Source organism: Heterodontus francisci, unplaced genomic scaffold (genome assembly GCF_036365525.1).
Source record: "Heterodontus francisci isolate sHetFra1 unplaced genomic scaffold, sHetFra1.hap1 HAP1_SCAFFOLD_84, whole genome shotgun sequence".
Taxonomy (NCBI): Eukaryota; Metazoa; Chordata; class Chondrichthyes; order Heterodontiformes; family Heterodontidae; genus Heterodontus; species Heterodontus francisci.
The window spans coordinates 2,588,889-2,602,662 of record NW_027140330.1 but is presented as its reverse complement, the minus strand read 5'-3'; positions in this window follow the sequence as shown (position 1 = coordinate 2,602,662).

The following is a 13,774-nucleotide window of genomic DNA, read 5'->3' as shown; positions in this document are numbered from 1 at the left end:
TCACCACAAGATGTGAAAATAGATATGTCCCCTGGGCCAGATGGGATTTATCCTAGGATTCTCTGGGAAGCCAGGGAGGAGATTGCAGAGCCTTTGTCCTTGATTTTTATGTCGTCATTGTCGACAGGAATAGTGCCAGAAGACTGGAGGATAGCAAATGTTGTCCCCTTGTTCAAGAAGGGGAGTAGAGACAGCCCTGGTAATTATAGACCTGTGAGCCTTACTTCGGTTGTGGGTAAAATGTTGGAAAAGGTTATAAGAGATAGGATTTATAATCATCGTGAGAAGAATAAGTTCATTAGAGATAGTCAGCACGGTTTTGTGAAGGGTAGGTCGTGCCTCACAAACCTTATTGAGTTTTTTGACAAGGTGACCAAACAGGTGGATGAGGGTAAAGCCGTGGATGTGGTCTATATGGATTTTAGTAAGGCGTTTGATAAAGTTCCCCATGGTAGGCTATTGCAGAAAATACAGAAGTATGGGATTGAAGGTGAATTAGTGTTTTGGATCAGAAATTGGCTAGCTGAAAGAAGACAGAGGGTGGTGGTTCATGGTAAATGTTCATCCTGGAGTATAGTTTCTAGTGGTGTACCGCAAGGATCTGTTTTGGGGCCACTGCTGTTCGTCATTTTTATAAATGACCTGGATGAGGGTGTAGAAGGGTGGGTTAGTAAATTTGCGGATGCCACGAAGGTCGGTGGAGTTGTGGATAGTGCCGAAGGATGTTGTAGGTTACAGAGGGACATAGATAGGCTGCAGAGCTGGGCTGAGAGATGGCAAATGGAGTTTAATGCGGAAAAGTGTGAGGTGATTCACTTCGGAAGGAGTATCAGGATTGCAGAATACTGGGCTAATGGGAAGATTCTTGGTAGTGTAGATGAGCAGAGAGATCTTGGTGTCCAGGTACATAAATCCCTGAAAGTTGCCACCCAGGTTAATAGAGCTGTTAAGAAGGCATATGGTGTGTTAGCTTTTATTAGTAGGGGGATCGAGTTTAGGAGCCACGAGGTCATGCTGCAGCTGTACAGAACTCTGGTGCGGCCGCACCTGGAGTATTGCGTGCAGTTCTGGTCACCGCATTATAGGAAGGATGTGGAAGCTTTGGAAAAGGTGCAGAGGAGATTTACTAGGATGTTGCCTGATATGGAGGGAAGGTCTTACGATGAAAGGCTGAGAGACTTGAGGTTGTTTTCGATAGAGAGAAGGAGGAGAAGAGGTGACTTAATAGAGACATATGAGATAATCAGAGGGTTGGACAGGGTGGATAGTGAGAGCCTTTTTCCTCGGATGGTGATGGCAAACACGAGAGGACATAGCTTTAAGTTGAGGGGTGATAGATATAGGACAGATGTCAGAGGTAGTTTCTTTACACAGAGAGTAGTAGGGGCGTGGAACGCCCTGCCTGCAACAGTAGTAGACTCGCCAACTTTAAGGGCATTTAAGTGGTCATTGGATAGACATATGGATGAAAATGGAATAGTGAAGGTCAGATGGTTTCACAGGTCGGCGCAACACCGAGGGCTGAAGGGCCTGTACTGCGCTGTAATGTTCTATGTTCTATGTTCTATATTGTCTTCCAAAGCAGTGACAGAATGGTGGCTTTCGTGTGTTGTTGAAAAAGCTTTGTTGAGTTCGTGCTGTACTAACAGTTAAACAGTTCTTGGTTCAATCCCAGGTTTTGGCACTTACAACCTCTCCTGTGTCTTTTTCTTTGGCTCCAATTGTCAAGCTGCATGATTTACTCTGGAATTAGCACCAGAGAACCAAGGCACCAGCGAGCATGAGGAGCTGAAATTAGCACAGATCAAATCCACTTAATATTTCTGACTGAAGATGGTTGCAAATGCTTCAGTTTCATCTTTTGCACTGACGTGCTCAGCACCACCATCATTGAGGATGTGAATGTTTTTGGAGCCTCCTCAGTTTGTTAGTTATTTAATTATCCACCACCATTGACGACTGGATGTGGCAGGACTGTGGAGCTTTGATCTGATCCTGAGAGAGATATCCGTGCGTGCAGTGGCGGGATGTATGGAGAGTGATCCTGAAGAGGGTGTCTGAGCCTGGAGTGGAAGCTTTCCGTGGAGGTGCAGGAGTAGGCCATTCAGCCCCACTGTTTTATAAAGGTTTAGCATAACTTATTTGCTTTTACTCTATGCCTCTATTAATAAAGCCAAGTATCCTGTTTGCTCTTAGCAACATTTTCAAACCTTGATCAAAAAAGATTGGTGTACATTGTCTCATTCTTCCTCCCAAACTGTATCACTTCACAATTCTCTGTGTAAAATTTTATCTGTTGTGTGAAAGCCCATTTTACCACTGTGTTTAAGTTCCTCTGAAGTGTGTTACTGTCACTGGCATAGGACGAAATTCACGAGCATTCTTTGATGCTATCTCCGTGGATAGAGCAATCTTACACACTAGCTCAAATTGGGATTTTGCGTGTTTCGTATCTTTCCTCATCCACCAATCTTAGCACAAATCTGTCTCATAATGTACGGTCTAAGAATGTGCCAATGTTGCAATGTGGTGATAAATTCTTCAGTGTCACAATGTACTCACCAACTGTTTCACTACTTTTCTGATTTCTGGATCCAAGTTTGTAGCTTTCCGAGATCTCTGGTGGCTGAGGGTTGAGCCTCACTTCAACGAAGAAACAGAAAATTATGATTTAAAGATTACACTGTCAATCATTCACATCTCTGTCTTCTCCTGAACTTCGAGTTCAAATTTGTTAGTGACGTTGAGTCACACGTTAAGACAGCACAGTCTTTGCCTTTGTGAAGGAAGTGATTTGAGAATGGCTGTTTGAAACTATCCCTTTTTGCACAGAAATTAAGTGCAAATACTTGATCACTCACAATTTCCTCGAGAGAAATTTTTTCACAATCGCATTCGACACGGAAACTGCCTCAGCATTAATCTCACTGAAGCAGAATGTGACCGTGTTGTCTGTTTTAGAATGTTGGTGCCGTTATTTGTCGCTTTTAACCGAGACTGGGACACAGGGCTTGATCCAAGGTTCGAATATATTATCATTCAGGGGAAAGAAAAATATAAAGGAACAAAATAAGAAAACCCTGTCTCCAGATTTGAGAATCTGTAGATCCGCTTTGGGAAAGAGAATCAGAGCAGAATGAAGGATGAACTGTCCAGAAGAGACGAAGACACAGCTCAGTCAACACGTTCCCCTGGTTTATGATGCTGGAACATTCCTCACACAGAAATGATTCAACCCAATGACAAACATTCTGACAGCTGAGAATTTATGCTCCTGATTTAAGGACTGTTTCATGTGGTTACCGAGTGACGACGAGAAGATATTAAACTTTGTTCTATTCAATCCAGCTGTGATGAAGTTTGAATTGTTCTCCCTTTTATAAACAGTATTTGAAGGATCTCGGTAACAATGTTCAGTGTTGATGAGAGTGAGGTCTGGGTGAGAAGCTGCTGAGTGTGACAGGTTCAGGACGGGATGCAGGAAGTTCTCTGACAGTCTCCCTCTATCTCTCTAATGGGTTTGAGTTGATTTACGACTGGTAGCTTTTATTTTACTTTTCTTATTTAGAGATACAGCACTGAAACAGGCCCTTCGGCCCACTGAGTCTGTGCCAACCAGCAACCACCCATTTATACTAATCCTACATTAATCCCATATTCTCTACCACATCCCCACCATTCTCCTACCACGTACCTACACTAGGGACAATTTACAATGGCCAATTTACCTATCAACCTGCAAGTCTTTTGGAGGTGGGAGGAAACCAGAGCACCCGGCGGAAACCCACACAGACACAGGGAGAACTTGCAAACTCCACACAGGCAGTACCCAGAACTGAATCCTGGTCGCTGGAGCTGTGAGGCTGCAGTGCTAACCATTGCGCCACTGCGCCACTGTTGGTGTTTTGATAAATGAAGGAAGTACCCTCCACCCATTTTTTTTTTTGGACACAGTGTGGTATCAGGATGTAATGGATTAATGCTGAAGATAGTGGAATCAACCCCTCCCACTGTCAGAGTGATGATGTAACAGTCACATGAGATGAAGTTTGGGAGAAGAGAGAGCAGTACCAAGGTTGCTAGTTCAGGAGGCTTGATGAATGTGTATAGAGTATTGTGTAAATTAGAAAAGAGTTCTTAATCCTTTCAGCAGGAACTGTGTCCAGGAAATATCGAGAAACTCATAATTTTATTATTCAGGAGTCGGAACACAGATATTAATTCCAAGTGACAGTTCTGGGACCAATTAACAAAAAAAGTAGAGAATAATATTGCTCACTGATTGAAATCCCCCAGTGAGGAGTCAGTTAAACAGGTGATCTGTTGGGGCATCCTTCAATCCAAGGTTTCAACAACAGTTAATCTCCCTTTTTGGTGAAATTCTCTGTTATTTGCAACGTTTTTTATCAGCTTTGATGGGCGAGTGAAAAAACTGAAAAAATTGAACAGTTCCATCCTTTCTTTTCTTCCTTCTTCTCTTCTTTCCATCAGTTTCTCTTTTCTGTCCCAGATCAATATAATGATGAGAAGCCCAATTTAATCAGCTGTTTCTGGTGTTTTATCCATTCCAATCAAAATTTCAACATTCCAATCAAATCTATTTGTTATTCCACAGTGTCTCTCCATGTGTTTTATTCTGTTGTATTCTCTCACAGTCTGTTTGATGATCAATGTTGCATCTCACTCTCTGTTCTGGTGAAGATCAGAAGCAGTGATATCTGTTTACACCACCCGACAAGTCGGCCTGAGGCTGTGTCTCTCTGATCATGTGGAGTTAAAGCAATTCTTCCAGTCAGTTAGTTCAGTTGTCATTTCATGAGAAATCCGATCATCATGACTTCTTCAGTGACCTAATGGTTCAGATGTCTGAGTGATGTTAATCATGATGTGTTGAATTGATTGTATGTTCCAGTCTTTCCGTGGTGGGTTTTCACACTGAGTAGAAACGTGTTGGACATGGTATGGAAATGTTTCACACCGCTCCATTCCCAACTTCATTTACTTGCAGAAGATATATTTCCATCATTGCACAGCTGGCTGCACAGCCAGAAACTGTGCTGAAGGTGACAGCTATCGCTGTCCAACTGACAAGGTGGCTGTGAGGTTAAGGCGATCGATTGTTAGTTTATTGTGCTCTGCACACGTGGGTTCGAATCCCATCCTTGTCGCTAGTTTGTGAACTGTTTCGTGTATTGTTCATGTTGGGGGAGTTTATGTGTCAAGTCAGACTCGAAACCTGTTCTTGTCAATGTCCAGACAGTGACTCCAGAATTGGTTATACTTTATTAAAATTGAGACAGACAATTGGAATTCTTCACTCAAACTGCACTGGAATGAAGATCAAATAGGGATCACGAAACAGCGCAGGATTTTTCCTCCCCTCCTTCCTTCCATCTTTACATTCTCTGGATTTACTCCAAGTGAAAGACAAATGGGAAAAGCAAATGGCGATGGAGCAGATGCAGAAAATTATCCTTTGGCAAGAAATATATTTACTTATATTAAGTGAGTGAGCAATGCTTTGGCAGATGGAGTTTCAAATGAGAGGTCATCTGCTACCGACGATAGATCAGAGTGTTTTTTTGTCAGAGGTGAGATGTTAGAAACGGCGGAGGAGCAGAGACCCGAATACTGAATTAATAAAAGCAAGTGGACTGGTAGAAAATAATGTGAAAATTGAACAGAATATGAAGATTGGAACTCATGTTGCAGTGATACAAAGCTCTGTGCTCCTGAAGTAAATGTCCAAGCCCAGATTGTGGGGAATCTGTGGAGAGTGATTTGGTTTTTATTCATTCTTGGGTGTGAGTATCGCTGATAAGCCTAGCATTTATTCCCCATTCCGATTGCCGTTGAGAAGGTGGTGGAGAGCTGCCTTCTTGAACTGATGCAGTCCATATGGTGCAGGAACACCCACAGTGCTATTTGGGAGGGAGTTCCAGGATTGTGACCCAACAAAAGTGAAGAAATGGCGATATTGTTCCAAGTCAGGATGGTGAGTGACTTGGAGGGGAACCTGCAGGTAGTGAGTTCCCATGCATCTGCTGCCCTTGTCCTTCGAGGTGGTAGTGGTCACGAGTTTGGAAGGTGCTGTTGAAGGATACTTGGCGAGTTGCTGCAGTGCATATGGAGATGGTACACACTGCAGCCACTGTTTACTGGTTGTGGAGGGATTGAATGTCAAAGGTGGCGGGTGAGGTGCCGATCAAGTGGGCTGCTTTGTCCTGGATGGTGTTGTGCTTCTTGAGTGTTGTTGAGTGGGATGTATTCCATCCCACTCCTGACTTGTGCCTTGTAGATGGTGGACAGGATTTGGGGTGACAGGAGGTGAGATACTTGCTGCAGAATTCGTAATCTCTGACCTGCGCTTATCGCCACAGCATAGATGTGACTGGTCAAGTTACGTTTCTGGTCAAGATGTTGATGGTGGGGGATTTAAGGATGATAATGCTTCTGAATATCAAAAGTCAGATTTTTTTCTCTCTCATTGGAGATGTTCACTGCTTGGCACTTGTGTGGCCAGAAGGGTGCTTGTCACTTATCAGCTCAAGCCTGAATGTTGTTCAGGTCTTGCTGCTTGCAGGCACAGACTACTTCAGTATCTGAAGAGTTGTGAGTCATCATCTAACATTCCCACTTCTGACTGATGTTGAAGAGAAAGTCGTCAATGAAACAGCTGGGATGTTTGGGTCCAGAACACTGCCCTGAGAAACTCCTGAGGCAATGTCCTGGGCTGAGATGATTGGCCTCCACTAACCACAACATCTTGTTTTGTGCGAGGTATGACGTCAACAAGCGGCGAGTTATCCCCCTGATTCCCATTGACTTCAATTTTGCTAGGGATCCTTGATGCCACACTCACTCAAGGGCAATCACTCTCTCCTCTCCTCTGGAATTCCACTCTTTCATCTCTGTTTGGACCAAGCTGCAATGAGATCATGCGAACAGAAGATCAGAAGAACTAGTAGCAGGAGTAGGCCATTTGGCCGCTCGAGCTTGCTCCGCCATTCAATAGGATCATGGCTGACCTGATCATGACCTCAACCCCACTTTCTTGCCGGCCCACATAACCCTTGGCTCTCTTGTAGATAAAAATCTTCAAGACATTCAATGACCCAGCCTCCACTGCTCTCTGCAGTAAAGAACTCAAAAGATTAATGACCCTCTGAGAGAAGAAATTCCTTCTTAAATGAAAAACCCCTAAATCTGAAACTGTGTCCCCTAGTTCTAGATTCCACCACGAGAGGAAACATCCTCTCAGCATCTACCCTGTCAAGCCCCCTCAGAATCTTATATGTCTCAATACGTTCACCTTTCATTTTTCTCAACTCCAATGAGTATCGGTCCAACCTGCTCAACTTTCCTCATAAGACAACACCTTCATCACAGGAATCAATCCAATGAACCTTCTCTCAACTGCCTCCTATGCAAGTATATCCCTCCTTAAATAAGGAGACCAAAACTGTACACAGTACTCTAGGTGTGGTTTCACCAGCACCATGTACGTTTTCAGCAAGACTTCTCAACTTTTATACTCCATTCCCCTTGCAATAAAGGGTAATATTCCATTTGCCTTCCTAATTATTTGCTGTACCTGCATGGTAACTTTTTGTGATTCATGTACGAGGACACCCAGATCCTTCTACACCGCAGCATTCTGTAATCTCTCACAATTTAAATAATATTTTCCTTTTCTATTCTTCCTATCAAAGTGAATGACCTCACATTTTCCCACATTCTACTCTATCTGCCAAATTGTTTCCTGGAGCTGAGAGACCCTGGCAGAACGTAAATTGAGCATCGATGATCAGATTATTGCTAAGTGCGTGGTGCTTGATAGCACTGTTGGTGACATCTTCCATCACTTTGCTGCAGATTGATAGTAGACTGATGGGTGGCAATTGGTCAGATTGGATTTGTCCTGCATTTTTTTATGGAGAGGGCACACTTGGGCAATTTTCCACATTGTCAAGTAGATGCCCGTGTTGTAGCTCTGCTGGAACAGCTTGGCTGAGAGCGCAGCTAGTTCTGGAGCACAAGTCTTCAGTACCAGAGCCGGAATGTTGTTAGGGCCCATAGTCTTTGCTGTATCGAGTGCCTTCAGCGATTTCCTGCCATTATGTGGAGTGAAGCGAATTGGCTGAAAACTGGAAGCTGTGATGCTGGGGACCTCAAGTGGCCGAGATGAATCATCCACTGAGCAATTACTGACTGAAGATGGTTTCAAATGCTTCAGCTTCACCTTTTGCGCTGACGTGCTCGGCTCCACCAACATTGAGGATAGGGATGTTTTTGGAGCCTCCTCATCTGGTTCGTTATTTAATTGCCCACCACCATTCATGACTGGATACCCAGTTTTTCAGGGCAGTGCCCTAGGCACAACCATCCTCAGCTGTTTCATTGATGGCTTTCTCTTCAACATAAGTGAGAAGTGGGAATGTTTGCTGATGATTCACAGCTCCTCAGATACTGAAGCCGTTTGTGCCTGCAAGCAGCAAGACCTGAACAACATTCAGGCTTGAGCTGATAAGTGACAAGCAACATTCTTTGATCGGATCCTGAGGGAGATATCCGTGCTTGGAGCGGCGGGATGTATGGAGAGTGACGCTGAAGAGGATGTCTGAGCCTGGAGGGCAGAATCTGTGGAGAGTGGTCCTCAAAGGATGTCCATGTCTGGAGATTTAGGATCTTTGAAGAGTGTCTCCGAGCCCATAGTGCTGGGATCTATGGAGAGTGATCCTGAAGTGGTTGTCCAAACCTGGAATGGCGGAATCTGTGGAGAGTGATCCTGAAGTGGGTGTCCGAGCCTGGAGTGGCAGGATCTTTGGAGAGTGATCCTGATGAGAGTGTGTAAGCCTGGAATGGAAGCTTTCTGTGGTGGTACAGGTGGAGGCCATTCATTCCCAGTATTTTATAAAGGTTTAGCATAACTTATATGTTTTACTCTATGCCTCTATTAATAAAGCCAAGTGTCCTGTTTGCTCTTCGCTACCTTTTCGATCCTTCTAACATTGGTGTACATTGTCTCTCTGCTTCTGCACCCAGTTTAGTATTGTAACGTTTCATTTATATGGCATTCTTCCTTCCAAATTGTATCACTTCACACTTCTCTGTGTAAAATTTCATCTGTTATGTGAAAGCCCATTTTACCATTTTTTTTAAGTTCCCCTGAAGTGTGTTACGATCACTAGCATCGGACAAAATTCCTGAGCATTCTTTGATGCTATCTCCATAGACAGAGCAATCTTTTACGCGAGCTCAAATGTCTGATTTTGTGTGTTTTGTATCTGATTTCACCCACCAACATAAGCACAAATATGTCACGTAAATCTTGTTCACTGCAGTCCCTGCTGCTGTTTGCTGCCTATATTTACAGACTTTTATCTCAACCTCGTCACCATGTTCTCTCATATATTCAGGGGGCATCAGCAGAGAAAATGTTCACCAAGCATGGCAAGTGCAAGGAAATGTTTATTTATGTCATTATGTCATGAACATAATGTACAAATTTTTACATGCGTGAATCATCAAGATGTGTCTTCATAAATGGAACCCCATCACAATAAACACTGTCACCTTTCAATGTTTAGCAGACAGGTTTGACGGCCTGATGTGTGTGATTCCCATATTAATGTGTTTGTACAAAGTTCGGGGAAAGATGGAGATAGGAATAATTTACAGGGAAATCTTTGAAACATATTACCACATCTCTCACTCACAAAGATCTGCAAACACATGGATTCCAAAAGAACCTGAGTACAAAATCACCGAAAATAAACACAGCCAGAGAGACTTGCAATAACCTGCAGCTCAGGGAAAGTACATGATGTTATGGAAGGGATTTTGTTTCTTTTAAAATATTTTTTGAATAAGTCATAATCAAACTGAATAAATGTAGGACCAGTTCTTTTTCAAGAGGGCACCAAAAGAACCAATTTGGCAACGATGTTTACTGGTTATCACATGATTCAAGTTAAATATAGAGCAGAAACCCTGGTAACAGGGAGAAATGTGGTTAGTGAAGTCAGTCATGCCCCTTGATTGGACAACCTTGGCAGCAGCAGCGCAAACCGAAGAAGGCAGAAAACTCGCAACCTTTGGTTGTCGCAGTCAGTGTGTTTTACCTGCTGGAGTGAGCAGCTGATAAAGTTAGCCTGAAGAATCGTCAAGGAAGGAGAGAAGACCACAACCCAGTTTGTTTTCCAGAAAATCTTTAAAAGACCCTGAGAAGTCCACTGAGTTAATTCATTTTGTCGCATGTCTTTGAAGAAGGCCTGCTAAAATTAATTCTCAATGCCTTCTGAAAAGAACTGTTGTAAAATACCCTAGTGACCTGTCTACGTATACTCGGAAGTTAGACTGTATTCCAGTTTTGCAGCAACATATCTCATCTGATGATTTCTTCAAGAATGAGCAAATAAACAGCCCAAGAGGTTTTTTTGTCTGTAACAGAGTGCTGAATTAAAAAAAAAATCCCTTTTATTTATTCAGCTATCCGGTGTGTGTGTGTGTGTGCGTGTGGCTCGAAGATTAAAAAAAGGACTTTAAAAGTTGTTCAAGGTGAAATAGGAACTTTTAAAATTTCCACCTGTGGGTTTATGCTTTACTTCATGACTCGTTAAAACTTGTTCGACAATAAATGGATAATTTTGTTGTTCATTAAAGAAACTTAGTCAGTGTCTTCTATTCTGGGAAAAATAGAGTATATGATTGACTGTATCAGTAAGTGGGAAAAGTTAAAATAGATGTTGTGACCTGTGGAGAAGTGGGATGAGAACAAAGAGTGCCCTCCTCTGCCCTTAGTTGTCACAGCACTTGTGATCTGGCTCAGTAGCTAAATTGGTTTGATTGTTTGTCTAATAATCAGAAAATCTTGGATTCATATCCTTGCTTCAAATGCTTAGCTATCAATAATTTACATCCATTTTCTTGTGAACTTTATCTTTTCTTATGAATTTCATTCACAGAAGAAAACAGCTCAGTAGTTGCCTTTGTGAAGGATGTGAGTTTGAAATGGCTGTTCCTGCTCGTACAGATGTCCAGTGATAATATTTCAATGGCAACTCAATCCCCTACAATTTCTTTGAGAGCAATGTGTTTGCAGTTGCATTTAACCTGGAAAACAGCTCAACATTAATCTCACTGAAGGAAAGTGTGATCGTGTTGTATGTTTCAGAGTGTTTGTGCCGTTTTGTGTCTCTTTTAAACAAGACTATAACACGACGCAAAGGGGAGGGTTGATCGATTGGAACATTAGAACATTAGAACATTGCAGTGCAGTACAGGCCCTTCGGCCCTCGATGTTGCGCCGACCATCTGACCTACACTATTCCATTTTCATCCATATGTCTATCCAATGACCACTTAAATGCCCTTAAATCCGAGGTTTAGAATATATTATCATTCAGGAGCAAGAAAAATCAAAAGGAACAAAATAAGAAAACCCAGTCTCCAGATTTGAGAATCTGTAGATCCACTTTGGGAAAGTGAATCAGAGCAGAATGAAGGGTGAACTGTCCGACTGCCCAGAAGAGATGAAGACACAGCTCAGTCAGCACGCTCCCCTGGTTTATGATGCTGGAATATTCCTGACACAGAAATTATTCAATCAATATTCATCCGCCAAGTCGGTCTGAGGCTGTGCCTTTCTGATCATGTGGAGTTAAAGCAAATCTTCCAGTCAGTTAGTTCAGTTGTCATTTCATGAGAAATTCGAAGTCATCATGACTTCGTCAGTGACCTAATGTTTCAGGTGTCTGAGTGATGTTAATCATGATGTGATGAATTGATTGTATGTTCCAGTCTTTCAGTGGTGGGTTTTCACCATGAGTTGAAACGTGTTGGACATGGTCTGGAAATGTTTCACACCACTCCATTCCCAACAGGCCATGACCTGATGTGATGGAAATGTCATTTACTTACAGAAGCTACATTTCCATCATTGCACATCTGGATGCACAGTCAGGATCTGAGCTGAAGGTGACCATCCTGCCCAAATTTACATAGAGGCAAAAAAGACATGTGATGGGTTGCTGGCACAAAGCTGGGTGATGAGGTGTTTGAGAAGTTAAGATGATGGATTATTAATTCCTTCTGTTTTACATGTATGAATTTGAATCCCATCTGCATCAACAGTTTATAAAATGTTCACTACATTGTTTCTCTGTAATTCACCAGCTTTTGCAGAAAGTAGAACTTAAGCTGTTGCAGTACCTGTTAGAAAGATAGTCTGAGCTATTCTGAAGCCATCTTCCAATGTCATCTACATGTGAGCAGGGTTTTAAAGGATAAGATGAAGTTTTTAAAAGTCACTTCAATCTTACCCAAGTCTTTACAAAGAAGCCAGGTAAATCTTAGATAAAAAGTCATATATATTTAGAGATCTTTTTAAAGCACTTCAATCTTGTCAATAAAAAGTCAGATGTAAATTTAAGAACTCTGATAAGGCCATGCTAAAAAGTTACATACAATTAAGAAACAAAATACAACATTTAAAATGTCTGAACTCCCTCTGATAGTTGACCCCTGCTGCCGGTGTCTTCCTGGAATAGTGGAGCTGTTGTGTCAACAGAAATGTCATTCCCGAACAGGCCCTGAGCCTGTTGGTACCGGCTTTAATACAACCAAGGTAAAAATCAGGATACATTGTGGGCAATGAGCCCAAATTGCTGAACTACAGGTCCCTGTCACTTTAAAGAGTGGGCTGGTGTGATTATGATCAGAGGCTCCTTCGAAGCACATTTCTCACCGCCACAACTTCCAGATGCTGGTGTTAGTGTGTGCATGTACTGGCAGTTGCAGTGCTGTTCAGACCCTCAATAGCAGTGAAAGTCTCAGTGTTCGCCGCCAATGAGGCTGTAAAGTCCAGGCCAATATCTCACAGTCCTGTTAGATTTACTCTCCCTCTGTACAAAATCAAACTCCACACATTGTCTTTCACTCACTCCTGTTTCCAGCCCTGATGGTGCAGAAATCCCCTCTCAAAGGTACACAATCCAGTTTATTTCTGATCAAATATCTCCTTCCTCATTCAATAGAGGAAACAGAGATATGAACAGGAGTCAGGTGCAAGAAAGTTTCACCAACAGAGCAAAGAAAGGCACCAACAAAAGTCACCCCTACTTTCCAAATCATTTCACTGTAATATTCTTTCACTTGTTTTGTCGGATGACTGCAATACATCTGAAAATGAGCACCATGAGGTTTGTGTTCACTAGTCATTTGTTCTCCTGTGTTTGTCTGTCAGGTTTGTAATTCAATTTGTATTGGATATTGAAGAGAATCTCTATTCAGATGATTGTACATCGTACTGTGTTTAAAGCAACCAACTTGTAAAATGGAAGATAATGAATGTTTCAATACCTGTGTGACCAGATTCTTCCAATGCTTTTCAACAGCTAGATTGATGATGCTTCTAATCTGTATCCTGTGGAGAATGGGAGAGGAGAATAAAAACATGGTGCATGAACAGGACAGACTGTGTAAAATGGGAGCACAGAAATACTGCCACCTCATTGAAAGTTAATGAGATTTATTCTAAGTCAGACACATGTCCACAATGAACAAGTGGACACATTCATTGTCCACTTTCAATCTAAATGGGACTGAGGTTCCAACAGAGATGTTTTCTGGAAAATACCTGCTGCAGTTTTAAAATTGATGAACTGGAACATCTTATACTAACTTTTAAATAACTGGAGTGATTGTATAGTTCTCATAGTGGAGAGAAGGAGTTGTTTATAAATATAAGCAGAAAGACACATTTGTGGATTGG